This window comes from Anser brachyrhynchus (assembly GCF_964034855.1).
Source record: "Anser brachyrhynchus genome assembly, chromosome: 6".
Classification (NCBI taxonomy): Eukaryota; Metazoa; Chordata; class Aves; order Anseriformes; family Anatidae; genus Anser; species Anser brachyrhynchus.
Genome location: NC_137700.1, coordinates 34,566,216 through 34,587,766, shown reverse-complemented (window position 1 = coordinate 34,587,766; position 21,551 = coordinate 34,566,216). Strand labels below are relative to the sequence as shown.

At 44.4% G+C, this 21,551-nt stretch overlaps 1 protein-coding gene across 15 annotated transcripts in view; it reads right to left on the bottom strand.

Annotated features, from left to right (window-relative positions):
• The window catches only part of RBM20 (RNA binding motif protein 20), a gene marked incomplete at its 5' end in the record, with an annotated part of 125,285 nt that overhangs the window by 26,630 nt on the left and 77,104 nt on the right, over positions 1-21,551 (bottom strand). The window contains one exon of one of the 15 annotated variants that reach the window (XM_080597387.1): positions 15,597-15,614. The exons of the other annotated variants lie outside the window; for them this stretch is intronic. Of the gene's footprint in view, positions 1-15,596; positions 15,615-21,551 lie in introns of those variants that run through there. 15 annotated transcript variants of the gene reach the window in all.

Here is a 21,551-nt window from a genome sequence, read left to right as displayed (position 1 = left end):
GCTACTGTTTCATTTTATAGCTGCTTGTACCTTTTGTACGTTAAGCAAGCTGTAAAATGTTTTCAAAAGTTTTATAGAGCATGCAAATAAGAACTGCCTGGTGGCCCTAAAAGAAAAAGAAGAGCCAGCATGTAATGTTGGCCGTGGATGAATGCTGTTCCCAGCAGCCTAATTGTGCCATGCTGCAAGCCCGTGCAGCAGTGTGCACATCCCAACAGCTGCAGCCACTTGCAAGCTCTCGCAGTTACCTGCGGGATGTGGGCACAGGTCCCTCCCAGGGGAACCACAACTCTTACACTGTTGCTGCAAGCCCTGAAGCTCCCTTAGAGTTGCTGTTCTCCTTGTATTTTGTCTGACTATATCTGCCTGCCTTGTATGTCCCCACAACCCACCCCAGCACATAAGCAGTGCCCTGCCACAGCACCTCCAGTTGGGAATGCCCAGCAGTTTGCTGCCTCCCCAGCCCTGAAATCATTTCTGGGCAGCGGGGGCAGGCAGAGCAGGGGTGCCCAGCACAGCTGCACAGCAGGACAGCCTCCAGCCAGCTTGGGCTGAAAGATTTAGGGCTGAGGAGCAGGGCAGCACCCACCCCACTGCCCATACCCGATGGGTTCAGACCCTGCCCATGGGCTGGCGATGGGGAGCCAGGGACTGCAAGGAGCTGCCTTACCTGGAGAAAAGCAAATGCTGTAAGGAGAAGCTGCAGCCCCTGAGCCATTTGCAGGGGGACAGAATTAGCGAGGAGGGTCATTCCCATGCACTGATAGGTTTGGGAACGGCAACAGCTTCAAAATTCAGCTGTCTGGTTTGCATTTCCAGATTTCAGGGTGCTTCAGGTTGCAGGCTTTATCCTCGCACAGTAGAAACTGAATATTTTATCATCTAATCAAGCCAAAGAAGGAAGGGCATGGTCATGGGGCAGTGGGAAAAACAGATATGCAGATGGGAGGTTGGGAAGAGGGCTGTGTGTAAAGCATCTCTTAGAATAGCATCCACATTTAAAGATTTCTGTTCCGTTATGAAATACAGGCTGTAAGAGATATGCAGGAGCAGCATGCGGAGCTTTAAAAATCTTTCCCTTTCTGTTCTACAATCATTCTATTATATACTTGATAACATCACTTTGCAAATAATCCTGCTACATATTTACTAAACCATTGGAAACTGCAAGCATCAAGTGAAGATGGGGCTCAGCTAAGGCATTTTGTGCGGCCATCCACCTCTCGTACACACACACGTCCCACCCCAGCTCGTCCTCAGGTTACCAAAATGCAGCCCTGGCTGCTCGTGGGGGGTCCTGCCGCAAGATGATTCAAAGCAGCTGAATGAACTTCTTGCTCTCCACTGAGTGCTCAGGGAATTAGCCCGCATCAGCCAAAGTTAGCTTGATCCCTTGCAAAACATTCCTGATTGTAAGGTCATACTGTAAAAAGTAAACAGGAGTTGTTCTCTTCGTTAATTTATTTAACATTAAGTGCACAGCTGGGCTACACAAGTGCCTCTGCTGCACAGCTAGGAAAGCCAGAGATAATCTTTCTTTTCTAAAATATCTCACAGCCAGGAGCACTGCTGTAAAGTTTCCACGAAGAAAGCCATAAACCAGGCAAGTTTTCCCCCAGCTCTAGGAGCTAGGAGTTGAAGAGGTGCTTCACCTACTGCAGTATTCGTAACGAAATTGCAAATGTTGGCAAGACCCCATTGCTATAAATAAATTCTGCCCATCTGCTGCCCCTGTAATCCTTATTATGTTTTTAGCATCCAAGAACATTGAGCAACACACGGTGTCGGAGGTAAGGTATCTAGACTGCTGGATTATTTGAGTAATCCTGGCTACAGGAGTGATGAAAAGGCCGAGCACGAAACACATCTATTAGAACAGGCTGACAACCCACAGCTAGATTTCTATGATTTTCAAATGACAAAATTAAGGATGTTAAAGTGCTGCCTGGCACCTTCCAAAACAAAGGAATAATTTTTTAAAATACAAACTAATAAAGTTATGATCTTAGTTACAGCTATGTATTTAGGAAGTATTTAAACTGAGAAATATTTGAACTGCTGCATAGGGAATGAATTTGAATTCTTCAAAAAATGACTAATTCAGAGCTGTGCAGATTTTTTCTTGCGTTTGCCATGAAACTTGCACATCTAAGATTTTGCATTCCTTCTGCCATGACACTTGCCTTTATGCATAATTATATCTACTTGTCAACATTTTTGATAGATATAGTTGTTAATATTTTTCACTGCGGAATAATTTGAAACATGTATTTTTTCTATTATTGTGTTGATTTCAGAATTAAAATGGTGCAGGATCTGAAGATATCTAACTGTTCTAAATGTATGCCTAATCTTCGTTAGCCTAGTATTAGATTTAAAGCACGTTTGCAACAGCATGCTGTTTTTCATCCATTCAAACTCTTTCCGAATCAATTTTTCTTACAGTTAGAAAACTGAATTTTTAATCTGGGACTCCTGGACACATCAAAGAGCACCATTTTCTAATTATTCAAACACAAAATCAATTATATTCTGTTATGCAGATGTGTGAACATCCCTTCCCTGCAATGTATCATTTATTCAAAACACACAGGGCTGCCTTCTTTAAACTCACCCAAAACAATTGCTGCTGCACTAAAAAAGCAAAACAAAAAAACTTAAAAAAATCAATTGCTATATGGGTGAAGCTGAAAAATATTAGGGGCAAACCTAGCCTTCAATTAAAAAATGCACAATTTGACTTCTGTGATATTATATGTTTGTATCTGAGGACAGAATTTAGCCCCTTGAATTCAATGGAATTGCAAAGCAGTATTTCAAATGCCAGTAAAAGTAAAGACAAAGCTTAGCAATCTCAACAGCATATGTTAATTATTAAAATAACTAATTATTATAACAATATTTTATGTTGTTTTGTGGATCCCACTAAGAACACAGGGCTTAAGTTCATTTTTTTCTTGTTGAATAAAACCAACACTTACATCAATAAAGTCTGGTACACTGGTTAAAAAGTGGACACGGGTACATTTTTCTATGCCGTCGATTGCATCTGGCTGATACTAAATTTCTCTCTCTGTGTCTCCATAAGAAGTTTTTTTGTTGTTGTTTGTTTGTTTTTTAAGTGAAATTACTTTCTTGGTCATAAAAGCTTCAAAAATCTGCTGAAAGGAGAAAAACCCTCCACTTTTAGAATTTAAGTTCTGAAATCATCTGCAGCAGAATTTTTTTTTGCTGAGTTCCTGTTATAGTTGATTAAAAAAATATCGTGTTTCCCAGTAAGTTCAGCTAATGATAGGGAGCACTAAAAACCCTAAGCTACTTTAATACGTTTATAAGCTACAAGTAAAACCCTTCTTATCCCAAATAATGACTTTTAAAGTCCTCCATTATACTGCTGAGGGACTAAAATAAAACTCTGGCCAATGTATACATGCACTGTGCCAAGAGAGTTTTGCATATGTTTGGCAGTGGTAAACTCTATTATCTGGACAAGCATCTGACCTAACAGTTAGCTGGAAGATGAAATGTAAAATGTTACCACAGAGCTGCTAAGCTCGAGGTTTACAAAGCTGGGAGTTAAGTGCCTGACTCCTACCAAGAGTCCTTTGGACTCGTTTGAAATTTTCACCCAAAACGTCCCCTGTGTTTGTTTATATGCAGAGAAGTCAGGCAGTTCCACTGGTAAAGGGACACGATACAGGGGCAAACACAGCAGCTACATCTTGAGTAATGGTTGTGATCATGGATGAGATCTTAAGAGGACGGCTAAACTAACTCCTGAGGTGGCATCAGGCTGAATTCAACGACTCTTGACGTGCTCATTCAATCTACTCTTGGGAACCTTCCTTGGAGGAGACCTCACAACCTCCAGGGACAATTCGTTGCCCGACTCCTCTTACTCTTAGGAAGCTCCTCTTAAAATCTACAGCAGCTCTCTGCTCAGTCATCCAACGCACACCAAGAAGGGTTTCTCCTGCTTTCCTGCAGCCACCGTCATGCCTTCCCTATGTCCACCCCAACTCCTTTCTTTGCACATCTCCCGTATTACACTCGTTTGCAATTCCCAGTGCAATTGCTTTCCCTCCTAACAGCACAGCACAGCTCGTTCCTGAAGAGCTGTTGCCCACGTGGGAACCAGAGATAGCTGTTTGGAGGGATCACTGAAACTTGGCTGGTCTTACTTTCCACACAGGGATGGCCAGCTCAGTCCTTTCTCCTTTTTACAGTCCAGTGGATTTTTCATATCAGCATTTCACATCACCCTCACCAATATTGCATCCAGGTTATGCCAGATCCGGTTTGTTGGGATTACTCTGGATTCCTGTGCTGCCTCTAGAGCACTTGTAAATCCTCTCCTCTTGGCAATAGCTGCAGATATAATGGGTGTTTTGTTCACCCAAGTCATTAATGAAAGTGTCAGACAGACTAAAGACAGTTCCCAAGAAGGGAACCCTGATGCGTTTTGCCTTCTTCTCTCCAAACACTAGTAATGAAGGGACCTCTCTTCCACCTGGCTGGTCTGCTGTGTGTGCTGAAGGTACCACATGGTATTCATGGCTTTTTTTTTTTAAAAAAAAAAACAAAACAACTGCCCTATTTGCAGTTTCAAGAAAAAAAAAAAGCTGGATCTCTAGTGATTTCTTATTGACAACTCATGCTCTATATTTCTGGGAGAGACGTCTTCCATTACTGTTTAAAATCAACTATACATTCTGGTTTCTCTTCTGTTGGATTTAGACACTTTCAAATGCCAAAGCCAATGCCATAGACAACAATCCACACTCGCAACATGAGAACAAAACCAGGTGTCCTTGAATTTTGCAGTGTCCTTCATGCTTCCTCTCTCCTTTATTGCATACTGTTACTTGGTACACATTTCACCCTGAGAATGTGTCTTCTATTGTGTGGAAGTCCAGTTTGTATATTGGGCATATTTCTGCTTTCCTTCCTGCAACACATCTCTCCATAAATATTTAATTCAGGAAAGTTCAACAACTTTCAAATAAAAGACGTACGGAACTAGCACATCGACCACCTAAACCCAAGGTTACAGGGAAGGATTTTCAGAAGCCGGGCAAGTTATTGTTCCAGAACATTTAAATGGTGTCTGGTTTTGATGACATGCCACAGTAAGTCAAGGGCTCTGAGGATTAGTGTGCACACAGGAACACTGCTTTACATTTTAAACTTCTGTATTGGGCCATACAAATTCGCTTAGCTACACTGCAGCCATCTATCTGCAAGCGCTTCCCAAGTAAACGTAATTCTTCGTGCATTGAACTCAAAGGAAATTTGTTTAAAAACTTCGTTTTAAATATGTGCTAAAAATTGTCAGAAATAGCTATAGTAGCAGATCGGTGCCCCCCGCAACACACTGCAAAGCTCTGACCTGGCACAGAAGTTGTGCCACAGCTTTATAAACTTTGCGGGCAAGCTGCACGGGTCTGGCAGGAACAGGCTGCCTTCGCCTGCCTCCCCAGTGCCTTTCCTGCAACAATCCTCATCTTCTAGGCTTCAAACACCCTCATGGTGCAAAGTCCCCAGGCCAGACGCTCACAGCAGTGCCCCCGTAAGAAGGGGAACTGGGGTTTCCCCATAACTTCAGCAGGCAGCTGCCTGTGCCGTGCCCGAGCCCCCATCGGCTCCCACCCAAGGAGAAGTGCAGAGCCTGGGGCTTGTTGGAGGGTGAGGGGCAGGGAAGCCTTTGGGGAGTGGAAAAGCAGGATAAAAAATGGTAACGCAGACCCACAGAGCTAGTGGAGAGGCCGGGACAGGGGTTAGTGTTGGCAGAAACGGGTAACGGGGTGAGCGGCTCCAGCAGCACCCAAGCTAGGGGCAGCAGCGCCCGCTGCTTCCCCACGGCTCAGGGCTCCCAGCGGCGCTCCGAGCTGCCCTTGCAAGCAGGAGAAATGATCTGGAAAGCTCCTTGTAATTAAAGGGAAAAAATGAAAAATCAGCCTCAAAAAAAAAAAAATCAAGTCAGAAACCCTTCAAAGGCTTTTTACACAGGCACAAAGGACAAATGCCCAACAGGAAAATAGTCCTTGGCATATAGTACTTACTAGAAAAGATATTACAGTAATATCTCACCGTACCTTCTGCTAATGTGTTTTCCACAGGGTATTGTTAACCACTACAAAAATAATAAGTTTGAGCATATCAATATCTCACACTGCCTGGAGGCAAAGCAGTTTTCATTTGTATGTAGAAAGTAGGAAGCGTAATGTGGTAGGCAGATAATTTCTCATTTGAATAACCCGTATCTATTTCACAGTAATATAAGACAATATAAAAGCCCTTTTACAGAAGGAATGTCTTCGGTTTGTAGACAAGAAAATGACATATAACTGCTGAAATGCTGAAGTACTAAGAAGGGTTTTTACTTCAAAGTAGTTTCATTTGTGTTCAGAGAAAGGATAGTCATTTGTGGGAAAAAATAAAATATTACGACTCACCTTTTCATGCATTTATTATATATTTTATATATATTATTCTAATGATATGTTTGAAAAGTTCAATGAAAAAAATTATTAGTAAATTATGTCTCTAATTAAGTCTCTGGAGCAGCGGTCAGCTCTCCTAATGAGAGCAACACAGGCTACAGAAATCACACGCAAATCTGAGCTCTCCTGTTTGCACTGTAGGCCAGCCGAAAAGCGACAGCCTGCGACTAAAAGTCACACCGGAGCACTACAATCGCTTCGTAATTATTCTGTTACCTCCACCTCCTCCAGAAGCTGTCTGAACAGTGCGTGGCACTGAGCACCGCAGCACCAGGCTGCCCAAGGAGGAACGCTGCAAGAACTCTCATCTGAAGCGTCCAACGTGATTTACTTTACCACAGATATTTCCTTTCCTACTTAAAGGAGGAAATCTACAGTAATAAGGGAGGTTTTCATTTATTTACTAATCAGAATTCTGAATAGAAAAGCAGAACCTCTGCGGATTTCCTAAAATAAATATCACTCAGGTACATACTCGGGCCTATTTTGCAGTTTCCCAGTTTACAATTTTTAAAACACGTGTCAGAAATTCCTGTTGTTTATATACCCACAAGCATCACTGACACATATTCTTTATACACGAACCTTATGAAACACAGAGACACACACAGACCTAACTCAGCTGTTACTGAAGCGAGCTGCAAAGCCTTTCCTGATTTTGGAGCAGCCAGAGCAATGCTTCTGTGTCCCCTCTTGGTTATGTTCAATTTGAACAAAACATCAAAGAATGCCCTCTTTTCATGAGCTCTTTGAAATCAGACTGTAATGCTAGGCCCTAATGTTCGTACGGTTACACACAAGTAACACGCGGCACAGTTTGGCCTGGAAGCTTTCGTTATCTGTTTTGCACCGAACGTTGTTTGCCTTTTCTTTAACGCGTCCAAATTTCTGCGCTAAAGAAATTTTAATGTGAATCTTTTAATGTGAATCTTTATTTATTTTTCTTACATTAAAAAGCAACAGTTGGTATGAATCAGACCTGAGTGTGTTCCTTCTGGCAGAAAACAGCCTGTGCCAGAAGTGCTGGAACTCTCTGGCTTTGAGAAGTTTAATTTATTGTCCTGAATAATAAACTGCCATTCAATCAACCCTCTGAAAGAAAACATAAAACAGGCCAGCGCTTAAATCTTGAACAAGGACCAAAAGAGCTTTCCACAAAGGAAGCAAAATTGGGGTAGGCATCTTATATTAAATAACGTCAGTTATTGTATTCTCCCTTTTTGTCTGCCTTCAGCATTAATTAGGAGTAACTGACAGTCAATGTGCTTCGAGCGCTGCACGGTAAAATTGATTAGTATACTAGGACGGAAAATAGGAATCGGTTTTTGATGAAAAATATCAGGTTTCAGAGCACCGCATGTGGCAGCTGTGAGGAAAGAAAAAGTGTGAAGATATTAACCCGTCCACTACACTCAGCTGGTCATTTGCCCAGCTCCACTGACAAAACTGTCAATACAAACAGCCAGCCTCTGCTCTTTGGGTAAGCCGGGAATTATTCCCATTAGTGTGCTGATTTTGTCTATTTTTACTTCGCTGCATGTGCTCTGCTCAGTAGCTGCAGTCTGTATGACTAATCAGCCTGTATGACTAAGGTAAAACAGGTTCTAATTCATTCTGCTGGCCTGCACATGAGATGTCACACCTTGTGCTCACTGATGTATCTTTTAATCTCGTAACACTCAGGGGCTTGGACTCAGTTTTGTTTCCAGTCTGAAAAGATGCCCAAGAAAGTTGTGATCGCTACTCGCTAAATAAATAAGTAAATAAATAAATAAATGTGCTGATTTTCATTAAAATTATCTTATTCATCTCCAAGCTTTTATTTTTTGAAAATAAAAGCTGTCTTGATGTATGATGTAGCAATTAAAAATAATAATAATAATGCCATTAACAATATAGCTCTGATTCTTTCTTCTTTCTAATCCAAGGAACTCTGTCCGCAAACTAATGAACACATTTCCAAATTCAACCATCTTTAGAATACTTTGGTATTTTGACTTCCTTTAACTTTTGGAAATAACTTCTGCCCACTGGTTGTAAATGACATTAACATAATTCTGCTTTTTGTCTACTCGCAGTGACTTTGAGGCTTATTACAGGGTGGTTAACCATGGAAAATCAATAGGATCCAATTCAGCATGGAATGTCTTTTAAAGGATAAAAGCTCTGGTGTTACGAAAAGCTAAGCAGTACGAGCTACTGCACGAAACAGATCAAATCATTAATTTGAAATCAAAGTTAGCCGTCGCAGCCAGAGCTACGTACGCCTGCCTGTTTCGCTTTGTTACGGAAGGCGCCGTGCTTTAAAACTGAGTTTTAAAGGTGACTACGAGCCCACGCTCGGCTTGGCAAATTAGCGTACATCTTACCTTTCTGCGACATGTAAGGCTGCGGGCGGCAGCGCGCGGGTGCGGAGGAAGCGGGGCCGGGAGCCGATGTCCGCGTTACGCACATGCCTCCCGATAACATCCCATTGACATTCTACCTGCTCCCTGCGTGCCGTCTAGTTACAAGCTTCCTTCCAGAAAGTCACAACTTTAGGAATGAAAAAAAAAAAAAAAAAAAAAAGAAAAGGGAAAGCCAACCCAGCCCAAATGGAGGACTGGAAGGCGGTCACGTGGCTGCCGGGAACCATTCTTGTTGCATTACACGCAGCAAGTGTGGATGGCAAACAATATCAGTTGATGTTTATGCCATATGGTCCCGGTCTCTCCACATTTCAGCACCAAAACCCTGTTTCAGCACAGTGTAAAGCCATGGGATCCTACCGGGGAGAGGGTCACAGTCTAATTAGGCGAACTGCGGAAAAAATGAGCTACGCTAACGAACAGTGAGAGGGACTGGCTGCTACAGCACAAGCCCTTGCTCCGGAAAGCAATGAGCGTTATCCAGATAAAGTTTTAACACGAAATTGCAATTTCTAAAAATGCACACTCCATACTTTGTGTTTTAACCCCCGAGCGATTTGCGGGAAGACTTGCTGCCTCCCAAGGGCAGTGGAGGCTTTGAGGAAAGGCAGTACTGGTCTTTGGGATAACGCTATTGCTAAAATCAGCTGTCTGCCTTCTCAGAAACAGCCAACAGAAACTCAGTAAAGGAAATTCATGGCTGAGTGCTAATCCGCTGCCCCCACCACACATGAAGGCTGACCTGTGCCACACGCTCCGCTGCGATTAAAGCCGGGCGAGAGGCAGCGCAGGACCTCACAGCCTTCCTGCGGGGCTGGGCAAGGCGGCTCGGCCGGTCCCTGCCCGCTGCCGTCCCTGCCACGTTAAACCAAAGCATTTCAAGAATGAGTTTTCACCTTCCTAAACCTAAATATTTCAGAGTTTACTTCTGGATGTCAAAATTACTGATCCTTCCCGTATTTCACGTTATTCAAGGATTAACAGAAAATGCAAAGATTGGATACAAAAAGCGCTATTGTTCTGCCTCTGCTTTTAACACACCACAGCACACACTTCGGTTAAGAAGCTAGAGGTGCGTAGCCCCTGTAGCCAGTCAGGCCTCCCTCTTTATGGCTGTTCAGCTAGCTGCTCAACTAACCTCGGACACGGCAAAAGCTTACTAAACTTGCTTGGTACAATTAATAGCATTAGTCTTGGGAACACTTAGCAGTCGCAGGGGCTTTCTGTACGGTCCATCTGCAGAAGAAACCACTGCAAGACTTCACACTTGCACGAAGGGACAAAGGGGAGCCCCCAGGGTTCTCTGTCCAGGCTTTCTAATTTCCCTTCTGTCCTCCCTTCTTCCTTCAGGTGCCACATCAGAGCGCTCTCCCCAGCTCTCCAGAGGAGAAAACTGCTGTACGAGTTTCTGGCCTTTCTCCAAATGAAAAAGCCATATCTTTAAGAGATGGCAAAGCCTGTGACTGAAGGGGGGAAGGCACCTAACAGGTGGTCCAAGGGTGTTCCTTCCCACATGCGACTCCCATCAGGAAGCAGCGGAAAATTCGAGGGAAGGAGAAGGAATTAGCAAAACCTACGGGGCTTTTCTAAAGCCTGCTGCATCTCCCCTCCGCAACAGGCGCCCTCACGCTGTCCTCTGCATCTGTGTTACATTAAACAGAATGAGGAAACACAAACCAACTCGCACTCGAAGCTGAACTCTCCATTTCATGCAAACCGCAGGACAGCCACGTGAAACACATATGGCAAGCTCAGCCTGGGAACGGCGGCGAGACCTTTCCGGCCGGGCGCGGAGCTAATCCTTGCGCTGCCTGCATATGGCTCGGCACCAGGCCCTGCCCGGGTCAGCAGGAGGGCTTGCCTGTTTTCCACCCAGCCAGGGCAGCAAACAACGAAGGAGAGCGAGGCGAGTAACACGGGCGACTCGATTTCAGAAAACGCTGCCTAGCAGGCAGGCTGCACGCTCTCTGATCTCTCCAGAGAGGGCAAAGATTCACTCCCTCCTCTCTCTTAGTTTTCCCTAACCTGCATTTTCGTCTGTCATCGGGTACTTGTGTTTCGCTTCACACCCAGGGAAAGAACTTGCCCCAAACCAACAATGTTCCAGGCAATTGGGCACATCTCATTCCTGTGGCATGCCCTTGCCCCCTCTATCTGCTGAGCTGGGAGAAAAAGAACTAAAAAAAAAAAAAAGTAATTAAAAAAAATATATATATATAAATTTATTCTGGTCTTTCCCCTACAGAAAGACCAGAATAAATTAGGTAACATGCATTATAACACGCCTTTCCAGTCCCTTTGCTACCTTAACTAAAAGCAACCAAAAATAAACGTTACTTGTGGAAGCAAATCCCATTGAGAGAGAAATGTGAGACTGTGAAGTCCCTCAGCTGGTTACGTTTCAGCTGGGAGCCTCTCCATTGTTCTCAGATAGGAACAACGTGCTGGCCTCGATGCCCGCAGTGTGGGCACATGCATGGGCTCCCACCTGCCCAGCGCCCTCTGGTAAGGTGATAGCGTCCTTCCAGGCGCTGGGGAGACTAGAAAGGCTCACTGGCTGCCCCTGAATATTAGTGAAGGTATGGAAAAAAAAAAAAAATCATTCAGACCATTTGTATCACGAAAAAAAATAACGCAAGAATGAAGTAATGCAGCTGAGAACAAATTTTAGCCGAGCAGATGGCACACATAGTGTGAAACCATCAAGTCAAAGGCAATAATACATCTGATGAAGAGCTGTGAGCACTGCAGTGCAGCTTTTCAGGAAATTTTGCTCTCTAACACTCTACTTAAGGGGTTGTTTTTGGCACAACTTTCTAATTCAGAGGTCAATCTCTTCATATAAATTCCTTAGCATAACCTCTAGACTCTGATATCTTAATGGATTTAAAAATCTCTCTTTTTTTAAAAAATTGAGCACACACACCAAAGAATCAAATTCTGCCCTTGTCTATGGAGTTTCTGGATCGCAGTATTAACGTTACACAAACCCATCAGTACGTCATTTGGAAAACATCCTGAAAAGTCAGATGCATCGATGTAAGCCAAGCAGGGTTGTGACGGATCGATTTGAATATTTAAACAGCAGAATTCAAAAAAAAAAAAATTGGAAAGAGAACTCCAGATATGGGAGCATCCCCACTCAGAGAAGATTACTGAACAAACAACCCATCCCGAAGCCTGGATGGAGCACGAGCCTGCAAACCTCTTGGCATAAGCCGCCACCTCCGGGTTGGGTAGGAGGCAGCTTCCCTCTGGACTCCACACAAACGCGCTGTGTAGCCCTGCTTTCTGTCACACCCCAAGGAACGGGGTGCTGGCAAACACAACTGCGCTTGGATCCCCTGTAAGAATTTCTAACAATCAAATAAGCTCTTCTAAACAAGCTTGTTAAATCCATCCCAAGTTTTAAAATTTAATATTAACGGAGCGGTATTTTCTTCCCTCAAGAAAGAAGACATAAAGAAACCGTCTTCGTATTTCATGCAGAAAATTTCACATACTTTTTTTTTGCTTTTACCAGTCACACTCCTCCTGAGCTCCTACTCTTCTCCATACAGCAATATTTGAAAAAGGTGATTAAAAAGCCAACCCAGCTACGATCTTCTTTGCAGCCAGCATCACAGCCCGATTTGGTCAGGACAGCAAACCAGCTTCCTTAACGGGACTGGAAACAGACTTCATTCACAGCTTGAGACAGACAGGAACACTGAAGGTTTGTCTTCTCATCTTATCTAATAAAGACTGAAAATACCCCACAAAAGTACTGTGACTCCAAAATTTTTGGGTGCTTAGACATCGACATTTTTGAAGGACCACAAGCAAAGCCACCCGGAATTCAGAAATACATTTCAAAATGACCAAGAAATCAATCAAACCTTGTCATGGTCTTCTATGTTTATGGGTGCGGCTGCTGTTGGGTAGGTAATAAAACAGGCCCGTATCAGAACTGCTAACTTATTTTTAAGTTAGTTGCTTGGACGTCTGCAAAGAGGAAAGCTTCAGAGACTGGCAACAGCAGATAGCTGCTGATAAAAGTTATCCAGGCTGCAGCGTGCTGCTGCTGCCAGGGTCAGCCACTGTTCTCCAGCCTCAGAGCTGTAAAATCCAGTTTAGTGAGGGTCGAGGCACCCCCTCAGCGTAACTGGATGAGACATCTGCGTCATCCTGCACTTCTAAGGGCTTGCTCCCATGTGCAGGCAGAGGATAGTTACCTGCTTTTATGCTCTTTTTCCTTCGTGTTCTTTTTCCTTCTTTTCTCTCATTCCTACTGCTTTTTGTACTGCAGCCCATGGCGAATGCAGTGGTTCATTATCACACAGGGAAACAATCCTCTAGGGATGAGTGTGGCTCAGTACATGAGATTACCAGAGCCCAGCCCTTCGGTAGCTCTGTAGGGCGTGCAGAGCTACGCTAAAAAGGTCTTTTCCTGTCTTGTATGTCCGTGTCGGCGGGTGTGATGGAGACAGCCAGTCCCGAGTGCCATCTGCCACCCTACATGTGAGCATCACATTCTGCTGCCCCTCCGCATGCCTGGCTGGATTAGCTGATGTCAACAAGACAGTGTCACCCTTCCCTACAAGGGCACGCGCGGGGCCGCCAGCTCCGTACGCATGGAGGCCGGGGGGGGGGGGGGACCGGGGGCACGGGACGGGCAGAGCACACACTTCGGGTCTTGGGAGGCAATGCCAACCAACTTCTGACTTGAACCAGGATCTGGGAACGGGGCCAGCACCTTCCCCTGGGGCAGAGCAGTCAGACGCAGCGAGCGTCCTGGATAAAAACCCGTTGTGAGCAAGGTGAACGATGGCCCAGCGCCTGCGTGCTGCCGGCCTTCGGGGCTCCTCATCTCCCGTTCTCTGCAGGCTTTGCACAGCCGGTGGGCTGAGTGCTGTGGCTCTCGAGCTTCAGAAAGCGATGCTGGAAAGGAAAGGCTCAAAGAGCTGCCCAGCCTGGAGCATCTCGGGTTCTGTATGTGGTGCGTTTATCACAGGCACCGCGGAGGCAGTAGGGAACAAAAACAGAGCATAGCGGGTGCTTCCCCTGTCCCGGGCACAGCACCATCCCGCTGGGGAAGGCTGCAGGTCTGGAGCATGAGCGAGGACATGCTGACAGCCCTCCTGGCCTCCTGATCCAAGGAGGGAAGGGAACAAGGAACACCAAGTCTACAAACAGATCACACAGCGAGAGGAACGACATATTGAAAAAGAAGCCAAAGGCAGGCTCAAAGCTGCTCAGAGGTGGTAAGTCTGCGGCTGAGCAGAAAGTGAAGACGCCAGCTGGAATGCAAGCAGGGTGACTGGTTAGAATGTGTGTTCTTCCTCCTGAAATGCCCACCTTAAGGGAAAAAACAACAACGAAAAAAAAAAAAAGTATTTTCACATAAAGCAGCAGAATACAAAGGTGAAATGCTGCATGAAAATCACAAGAATAAGACTAAGGTTTAAATATCAATACTAACACATAGGATGAGCCATTTTAATAACATCCCTACCCCGCTTCTGTGAAGGAAAACATGCTGATACAGGCTGGGAAATCTGAGCAGGAGCTCATGTGATGCAGACTTCTGACATTCCCCCAGACGTGACTAAGCTTAAACAAGTGGCATTATCTGGTGCGCTTGAAAGCAAGACAGGAACAACATGATCGTGCAGCTTTTTTTGGTACCACACAAAACGTTCCTGTCTGGATGGGGTTTGGGAAGTAAAGGATATTAGGAACAAGTCAAAATTGGCCTGTGGTTTTCATGATCTTGCCAGTCTGAACATAGAACGAGAGTGCTGAGAGTTAACCTGAATGTAGAGAACAGCAGATCCGTGAAAATGTCTATAATTGAGCTGACATGATACACCACTACAAAAATAACCATTACAGAAAACACAAACGTAGCTAGAAATAGAGCCTGAAGGGGCCACTCCTAGCCAATTTGGAAACTTTTACATCATTACAAATATAGTGATTCTTTAAGTCTGCTGCCTCTAAATGGAGAATTAAACTGTTGGTCATCACAAGTGCTATTTTCAGTCATAAAGCTGTACACATGAGTGTTATATTAACTAAATAAAAGAATAAAAGGCGATACAAAGTCATGATGTGAAGCTCAGATGCTGTGGCTCTGATGTGCGTGCAGAGCTCAGGAACACCGAGCTCAAGCAGCCCCCGTGCAAGCACAGGCTCAAGGCTCACAGCGCAACGCACACAGCTCCTGTACAGCAGTTTCTCTTATCCTTAGCATCTAGTTAGCTTTGTACTCCACTCACGGGGGCTTTGAAAAGAAAAGAAACCCTTGAGATGACAAATGAAGACTTCTGCTTTTGAAGAAATTTATCCAAAGGTTACCATGTAAAAACAGAAGGTCAGGTCTAAGCTCTGCGAATCAGAATAACTAATTTAACAACAAAGCAATGCCACCAGCTGACTCTTTACTGACAAGTCCTTCAAAAAAACCCTCAGTTGTTTCATTACTAACTGCAATAGTAGTAACTACCTTCCCAAAAGTTGATTGCTTTGTTATTGCTGCCCTTCTAAAAAAGAAAAAATATCTATATATCTATATAGATACATAGAGATACATAGATTTTTTTTCAGAACATATGTCTGGCCTTAAAGAAAGCCTCTTCAAATACAAACTGATTCATCTTTCCATATAAAGACACTTAAACTTGTCGTTTCAAATCTTTCTTACCATTTAGCTCAGCAATTAATTGAGATGCTCACTGGCTGATACTGCCACCCAATGGCTTTTTGGTTTCTAACAGCTGGAAGAAAAAAAAAAAAAGAACAGAAAATAATAATAATAAAAAAAAAGAAGCAGATGCTTATTATTGCTGTGGAACCAGTTCTGCCTCTGCTATGGGAACAGAAAGTGCCTGGGCAGGGCACTTCCACTAAAAAGATCTTATGAAAAATGAATATATATGAAACATTAAAATAGTCGTTTGAGGAAGATGGAAAAGTGGGAAGTTCTCAGAATTCCACCTGAATATTTGCACCAGCACCTCGAACAAGAAATACAGGCGAGTGACCCACTGGGTGCAACCTACAGGCTGCAGGCTGGGCACGGCCACGCGCTGCTGGGGATGCCCAGGGCCGAGCAGCAGCCTTCTCCTCCTCCGTGTGCCCGAGCTGCTGACCAGCAACCAGAGATGCCACCAGGCAATTTTCTTTCCCCGACATTCAAGAACCAAGCAAGATTTTCAGATGGAGAACCCGAGCGCTCAGTTTACCCAGCGGGAACACACTTATTCGCAGGTGTGGTGACAGGCCCTGGTGCCGCACGTGGGAAGCTGGGTGGCTAATGCCACCCCAACCTGCCAGGGGGCTGTGCGCCCGGCTCAGCTCGGCATTACCTGGCACACAGCAAACGCTGGCTGGCCCTCGCGAGGATTAGTGAGGGAGAGGGATCAGATAGGTAACCTTGCAGCCTCTGAAAACGTATCTGTGTAGAGAAATCAAAAGGGTCCTCAACAAGAGAAGCAAAGGTGTTAAGACAAAGACCAAGAAATACAAAATTTTGTCTCCGTTCATGCAGTCAAATCCACATGAGAGATTTCTTTGCCCGCAGGATTAGTGCCTGTAACATAGCTCTGTCCACATGGATGCAATTACCTTCCTGCACAAGCCAGTTAGAGATAAACTAATTACTTAGAGGCTGAAAACACTGGCTCTGCTTCCAAGGATTTTATCACCAAGCCGAGAGTTCCCACTGCGAGTGCTTACGACAGCAGGAGGAAGGAAAAGGAGGCGCTTCCTGCAGAGGTGGGACCCCGAGCCCGGGGCACCCCGTGTCCTCCCAGCACAGCGGCTCCGTGCCGGGACCCAGCCTCCCAGCACGTGCTGGAGCCGTCTTTAGCCACGTTCCGGTGCCCGGGGGACACCACGAGTAACACACCCGTGTAGAGAAAGCACAGTGCAAGGAAGGAGCTGGGTTTGTCACATCCAGCCTGGCACACGCTCACTGTTTTGTGTAACAAGGGTGTTGCCCTCCTCGTTTCCCTTTCCAGTCCTGAGCAGCACTAAAAACATCTCCCTGCCTTGGGTCGAGACAGCCCCGTGTGTGTGGGCACTATTTCTGCTGGAATTGGGGGGGGGCACCAGGGCTGCACCCACCAGGACAAACCCCAAACACCGACCTCAAACTGCTCCTGACTCAGCCAAGCACCAGCTCCATCAGCAGCACGGGCCAAAACCCCAAAGGTGGGCTGAAACCTGCAGGGAGCAGGACTGCAGCAAGGAAAACAAAGAATTAGGTTTTTCTCCCAAAGGTCACAGAGGGCGGTAGAAATACGATGCTGCATTGTTACGTATGCTACAAGGCCCCACTGATTTTTTACTTTAATGTAATAATTTAATTCACAAAGCACTGTACTGTGTGGTAACTTGTTCTTTTTGTCCTTTGTTGTTAACAAACGAACATCCTGCTTTACTTTCTCAGTCTGCATCTGGTCATGATGAAAAACATTTTCACGAGCATTTGATGTGTCATAAGCAGTGGTAAAATAATTCCCTCCAATATAGCTGCAATTTATTTTCCACATAGAAAGCGTAAAAAATCACAAATTTTTGTAATACAAAATTACAAAGTACAAAATTGCAAATTTTTGTAATAGGAATTACAAAAAAAATACGGTTAAAAATGCTGATTTTCCTTTTAGAAAAATTTTGTAAATATTTTGTTCTGTATTCAGAGCAGTGTAAGACATAAACAAGGAAAACACCAAGACAACAGGAAGCTACGACTGGTTTCTGCTGGGTGTGCATGCAAGGTGTGCATCTTTCTCCGCAGACAATTACTATGTGAATGGAGATGGAACAACCACTAGATGGGGATGTCCAACTTCAGAATGTTAGAAACCCAATAGGAGCCTCATGGTCAGCCTGTGCAATAAAACTTTCTCAAACTATCAAAACCAAAACCAAACCAAAACAAAAAATAAAAAATAAAACCATTCTTGCATTCTCTCCATCTTTCTCTCGACCAAGCTAAGGACAGATGAATTGACTCATGAGGCCCTGGGCAACCTGATCCAGTGGTTGGCATCCCTGCCCATGGCAGGGGGTTGGAACTCGATGATCTTTAAGGTCCCTTCCAACCCAAGACATTCTATGATTCTACGAAGACAGGTGGAAAATGATATCAGGTCAATGTATGTATTCCCAAACTGATATTAAAATAGTTTCAATAAATATACAGAGCAGAGAGAATGCTGCTGCATCTCCCCTGACCTCCTAGCAGTTTCTCACACTTCTGACCACCTATCTCCCTTCTCTGACAAGGCATCTTTTGGGCCTTCCCTTGCTTTTGGTCTTCCTCCCATCTGTCTGCCCTCTTCTCTACCCTGCCACCCTTACACATCCTCTCCTTTCCCATCCAGCATCTGGCTATCACATTTTGCTACTTCTCTATCCACAGCCTCTTCCTTTCAAGCTACAGCTAGAACTTAACCCGCATCACCTGTCTCAATTAATGGGACACCCATCCCTTCATATCGTTTGCATGGCCCCAACCCCTTCAACCCATAACAGAGTTGCAGCACATATGTCCCCCCCTCTTCTAATAGCTGAGTAATTCCCGGGGCGTGAAGGATACGATCTTAGTCCTCACCTTCAAACCCTTCACAGCATTGGCAACGCTCTTTTCTTTCTCACTTTATCAGCTTGGGATTCCACCTGCTCCTCACAAGTACAAGTGCATTGAAATTCAAGGACCCTTTTCCCTCCATCTCAAATTCCCTCAACTAATATTTCCCTTCTCCCCAGTGTCAGAAAGCAAATGGCCAAATAATCATGAACAGAGAAGCAGAGCTGTGGGGAACCACTCCGAGATACTCAAAGATATTTCAGACATCATTTCAAAATTGTAGCATATGTCAAGAGAAGGATGCGTATGAAGTCAACCTCCTCCCATGTGCTCACCTTTACATACTGGTGGCCTCAGCTTGTAACTGCAAGAGAATTTGATTACAGCTTGCAGGCAATGCAGACAATGTCATGCAGGAATGATACCATCTGAACACGATTACTTGCTTTAAAAGAGCACATGGGAAGTTCTTAAGTGTACAGAAAGCTGTTGTGAACAAATCTACAGCAGACACCTGGGGAATCCTGTAAAAAGTTGCAAACAAAACATAGTCTATTCCCTTGAAAGTAACAGTCCATCTCCTTTAAAAATGCCAATGAATATAAGAGCAAAAAATGCTTAACAAAAACAAGAAAAAAAGGTCATAAAGGTTTCCCTAGGCCTCATGTGCAAAATCTAGGATTTATTTCTAAAGCTGCGTTTCAGTTAAAATTTAATGTCCAATATGTTTTGTCATGGCTTTCAACTAGAAAATAAAAGTAAATACAGAAAGCATTGCAGGCTGAATTCTTGCCCTACCACTTGTCTTGGCCGAAGACGAAATACTTATCGATCTCAGCAGTACAGGCTCAGCCTCTGCTGGGAATTTGCTGTAACATATCTGAGATCTGATGAGACACCACTGATGCTCACACAGGAGCCTCAGTGCATTTACAATACAAAATTCAGTCCAAAATTTGCACATGAACAAGCGCACAGTGATAGACTAACACCAACTAAAGCCGTCATTCTTTGAGAATTACATAGAACTAATTCAGGTGTATCTTATGATTTATGATTAAGATATATTTAAAATATATGTATATCAAGAAAGACTTCCTCATTTTAATTGACTTCTCAAGTATGTACTCAAAATAAACTCCAAGACAAGGTCACTGTAAACTGCTGAAGACCCAAGGAGGATGCTTACTTTGCTCCCCCAGCTCGTTTTCAGCTACAGGTACTGTGTGCAGTCAGAGAGCTCCCACACCTCCCGAGCTGCAGGATCTGGTAAACCTCAGACAGGCTCATTGCGGCCCCTCTCGCGCTGTGTCTCTGACTCTAAAAGGACATTTCACCATTTGCACCGGCATCCTGTGCAGTCGATTATGCTGTGGAATTCCTTCCCGTCAGGCATGAAGAAAATAATTCAGCGCATTATGCTCGAGCATACCAGCATCTGGGTGGGCACTCCAATTTATTAAAAGAATAACTATATGTGAGCATCAGAAAAGATTTTAACTACAGCTCCATGAAAGATCCTGCGCAGAGATCTCTTGAGGAGCTGCGGACAATACTCCCAAAAGGAAACCCGAGCCCATCCTCGGAATTACAACATCATCCACTACAGCAAGGAAGCATAAAACAGCTCATTAGCAGCCCTATCAAGTAGCGGACCTAAAGCCAGCTCCAAAGTTGCCCACACCTGTCTGCCTATAGTGCCTGCCAAAAAGCCAAATTCCACCGAGGGAAGAATCCTCGTCCCACTTATACATCTGGATGCTGCGACACCCGATATGCTCCGGGGGACCCGCAGGTATGACGGCAGCGGGGCTCACAGCAAGGGAGACGAGAGGAGCAGAAGGGCTCTCGTGCTGTAAGAACCCCCTCCCACAGAAATGCGTTTCACACCACTCTTTTGAATGTGAAAACCCAAATGCCATTAGAAGTATCTGTCACTTTGGAGAAGCATTAGGAGTAGTCCAGCAAAAATTATTCCATGTCCTGGAACAACTATTTCTGGTACGTCTTGTTCATGTATAACCTGAAAGCACAAGAGCCCTGCCATTATCTTAGGAACTTATTTACTGTTGGCGTCCCGAGTTGTTCTTTTGATAGACTAGGAGCAAAATATTTTAATAATGTAATAGTTACTCTATAGTTTCCCCCTAAACCCTAATGCCACAGCTAAAAGCCTTAACAATGATAAAGCTGAACAGGCCTCCTAACACTGAGCCAGAAAATCCGCCTTTTCACACACCATCATTCACCACGACCTGAATACTTCATTAGTCTCCCAGGATCTGTTTTGTAGAAGTAGTGGGATTTTCATTAACATGCTTTATATATGCTTTTATAACGTGCTTTTTTCCAGACTACAAATAGCACAACCACATCACACAACACTACAAACGATGGGCATGGCTTCAGCTAGAAAACGGACATTTTATCCCTGTGGAAATGTTCTCTAACCACAGTGAACTGCTAGAGCCACGATAATACAAGATCATTGAAGGGGTAAGAGGAGAGAAATGCAATTTTCTTTTTCTACAGAATTTAAAAAGTTACCTCTCTGTAACAGAGTCTTGGAAAAGTGAGAAAGAAATCCTCTTTAACACTAGGGATGTACTTGTGTTCCTTCCTGCTATAGTTAGCATTATTGCTATCAGAATTTACTGCAGCTTTACAGGAACTCATCTAGCAAAAGGAAGGAAAAAGCCAGGAAGCTGAGCACAGAGTACAACAGGTGTAAGGGGAAGGTGTAAGGAGGAAGGCAGCTGACTCGGGAGTAGGGCAGGAATTCAGCAGTCCGAAGGGCTGGTTCCTGATCTGTGTGAAAAAAACTGCGGCCTCAGCTGGAGACAAAAGTGCCCAGAAGCCTGGTCAGTTATGTACTAAGAAGAGATTTGTGTTGCAGTAACAGGTCGCATATCATGGCAAAAAGCGCATGAGATAAGTTCAAAAGGCTCCTTGTTACACGTAGGAGGGCAGTAGCTGATAGGAACCTACTTTCAAGGCTTCACCTCCCTACTACAGCATTGAAACACCTCGCTTTTCCCCTACTGTGTTTTACCATTTATC